We start from the raw sequence: 3,173 nt of genomic DNA on the forward strand, positions 1-3,173 counted from the left end.
TGGAGCAGTCCGAGGCTTCAGACGTGCTTCATTTGACCCGTCCCATGAAATACTGGTTAAGTTCACTGATGATGAGGGACAAGTTGAGGATGGACTGGACGATGGTGGTCCCAAGTGCGAGTTCCTCACCCTCCTGATGAACTGCCTTAGAACACGAAGAATCTTTGATGGACCAGAGGAAAGGAAATTTATCACATTTGACAGTGCAGGTAATGATGTTATTTAGAGGTATGTTTCAGAACTGTCTTCAAGAGAAGGTGGCAACTGTTGGTCAATGTGGAACTAACTTGACAAAACATATCTACAGCTGTGAAAGATGATGAATACTTTCTTGCTGGAAGGATGATAGCTACTTCCATCATTCATGGTGGTCCAGGTCCTGGCTTCTTGGGAGAGACACTTTACCAGCACCTCACAGGAACAACCACTGACATTGAAGCCAAGACTGAAGATGTCACTGATGACACCATGAGAGCTTCCCTGCTTGAGGTAGGTTGGCATTACCAACAAAGCTCAAGTCGTTGTTCATGTCAGGTCACACTCGTGTGTTTCTCTTTTCAACATTGATTGCAACTTCAAGTTGGCTCAACTGTGGAATAATGAACTGAAACCATTTTTATTTGTCCTAATCTTATTTTTACATGAAAACTATCCAACAAAAAATGTCTCCATAGAACATAATTCTGTTTTTGTAGGACACAAAAATTCTGATATTAAGTATATTGTCTTTTTAAACAAATTATTTTATATGGGAGTGTGCCAGCACATTGCTTTATGTCTATGGTCATTGTTCTCTACCCTAGATATCCAACACAGCTACACTTGATGAACTACATTCTAGCATGTTGCAGACTGCTGGTTGCTAACCCAAACCCTGTCAGTGTGGATGATAAGGAGAAAATCATCAAGAATTTCATGCAGTGGTACATAATTTACCGCAACCATTTCTCAATCCAAAGGTAATGGGTCTGCCTTATTTTTTTCGGCATTTTGTGCCTTTATTGATAGGACAGTGTATAGTCTTGTGAAAGAGGGTGAGAGAGTAGGGGAAGACACTCTGCAAACTGGTCACAGGCAGGATTCAAACCTGGACCGGCAGAAGCAAGTATATGGGGTGCCTGGTTGCTAACCACTCCGCCAAACCAGCATCCCACGTGTCCGCCTTATTTGACCACAGTTAAAGATTTACATTCATTTGTTTCAAAACAAATTCATGTAACAGAAGTTATCAGCAGCAGGCTGGTAGAATTACCAAGGTGTTAAAACTCTCACTGGCCATTTGGCATGCAAGTCTGACACCATGAATGATTAATAATGATGATTAATAATGATTGCTCTTAATGTTTTCTAGATTCAAGGATGGGCTTTCAACACAGGGTGTCATCTATGCTTTGGAACAGCATGCATCTGTATTCAGGCCCTTTATGTGCTCAAGTGTAAAGAAGCTGACATCTGCAACCCTGGAAGACATCTTTGAGGTTCAGCTCAGTGAAAAAGGCAGCACAAGACGACAAGAGGAAACCAGAGCACTAGGATTTTGGAGAGACTATCTCCTTGAGACAGAAGGTTTATTTTATTTGGAACAGTTATCTTCATCAATTTTCTGTAGATATCAGCTGTATTAAAATATATTTAGCTTAACACAACACAATATTTTTATTTTTTTCAGAACAACAAACAGGGCTCTCCCTCCAGGACATCTCGATGTTTGCTACGGGACTGAACACACTGCCCCCTGCTGGAATTCAGCCACAACCCAAGCTGATTTTTCAGTCAACATCTCGCTTCCCAGTCAGCAGCACCTGTGCAAACACAATCAAAATACCAATGTCCAAGACTTATGAGCAATTTCAAAAAGACATGGACTTTGGCATACTAAACTCTCCTGGTTTTGGGCTTTGTTATTTTGAAATATAGTATCAGAATGCAGAAATTATAATGTTCTCTTTTAAGGCAGTTGTTAACATCATTTTGTTCTGTAAAGGTTTCGATACACAGATTCAAAGTTAGACTTACGTTTAATTACATATTCGCCATGTTCTTCAGTGTTATATAGTTCTCCACACACGATTCCCAGGTCAATGGCTGCATCAGACCACTCTGTCTCTGTAGGGCTTCAAAGTGTGCCTGGAGATGGTCATCTCCACATGGACTGCAGGTTGACTCAGTCATAAACTGGCCCAACTCTTCATGTGAAATGGGGAACCCACAGTCAGTTCCACCAAACCTAGGGGTAATTGTGCACTGCACATCAGTCAGGTATTTACATATTTTTTTCAGTCAACTGTAATGTTGTTTAATGCTGTAACCAGTTGTTATACCGAATTGTAGTTTGGAAATAAACAATTTTCTGTCACAATGAAGATTAGTAGAGATTATTAGAGTAATGAGCGACAAGAGTTGAATACATGATTGAATATTCATTGTAGGGCTAATTATTCTGAAAGCCACTAAACAGGCAAAAGATTAATTGCATTTTCAGACAGTATCTTGGTATTAAATTGATAAATGCATTTAAAAAAGGCATATATTTCACAGAAACAAACCTGTGAGGCAAGTAGTACATGACATCTGGTTTACCAGATGGACAGCGAGACTGCTTAACAGGTCTGATGGTATGTGTGTTCCACCTTTCCCTGCATTCATCAAGGTCCTTTTGTGGCACATCCATGAACACAAACCGCACTAGACATGTGTGCTGATGACTGCCACTGAAGAGATGTCTCTCCCTCAGATCCTCCATCAGGTCCATCCAGAATTGAGACCTGCAAAAGACTCAAATTGGAGCTGACATTAATTTTTATATTTACATTTAGATGTAATAGAAAAATTTGCATTGCAATAATCAAATCATCAAAACAACTGTAAACCTGCACTGCCACAGCTAGCATTTCCTGATTAACATGCATACATACATACACACCCACACACATATATGTGTGTATATATATATATATATATATATATATATATATACACACATGCACACACACGTATATGTTCATATATATAGATGTAAATGTATATGTGTGTGTGTGTGTATATATATATATATATATATATATATATATATATATATATATGTAGCGCCCTCTAGACCCCAAGCCTTTTTATAAGGTGCGCTCCCCAAGTTCTTTTTTCCAACTATCCAATGGTAAATTAATGCCTATACG

General features: G+C 39.1%; 2 long non-coding RNA genes across 2 annotated transcripts; one reads left to right on the forward strand and one right to left on the reverse strand.

Moving 5' to 3' along the window:
* Window positions 1–836: 836 nt before the first annotated feature.
* LOC110971894 (uncharacterized) lies at window positions 837–2,363 on the forward strand. The gene is made up of 2 exons (XR_007944542.1): window positions 837–1,566; window positions 1,670–2,363. It is a non-coding gene; the product is annotated as an uncharacterized LOC110971894 (long non-coding RNA).
* Window positions 1,533–2,957, reverse strand: LOC110971482 (uncharacterized). The gene is made up of 3 exons (XR_002597180.2): window positions 2,547–2,957; window positions 2,017–2,227; window positions 1,533–1,802 (listed from the first exon to the last, which is right to left on the reverse strand). It is a non-coding gene; the product is annotated as an uncharacterized LOC110971482 (long non-coding RNA).
* Window positions 2,958–3,173: the final 216 nt, after the last annotated feature.

The sequence above is a fragment of the Acanthochromis polyacanthus genome, chromosome 10, assembly GCF_021347895.1.
Source record: "Acanthochromis polyacanthus isolate Apoly-LR-REF ecotype Palm Island chromosome 10, KAUST_Apoly_ChrSc, whole genome shotgun sequence".
NCBI lineage: Eukaryota > Metazoa > Chordata > Actinopteri > Pomacentridae > Acanthochromis > Acanthochromis polyacanthus.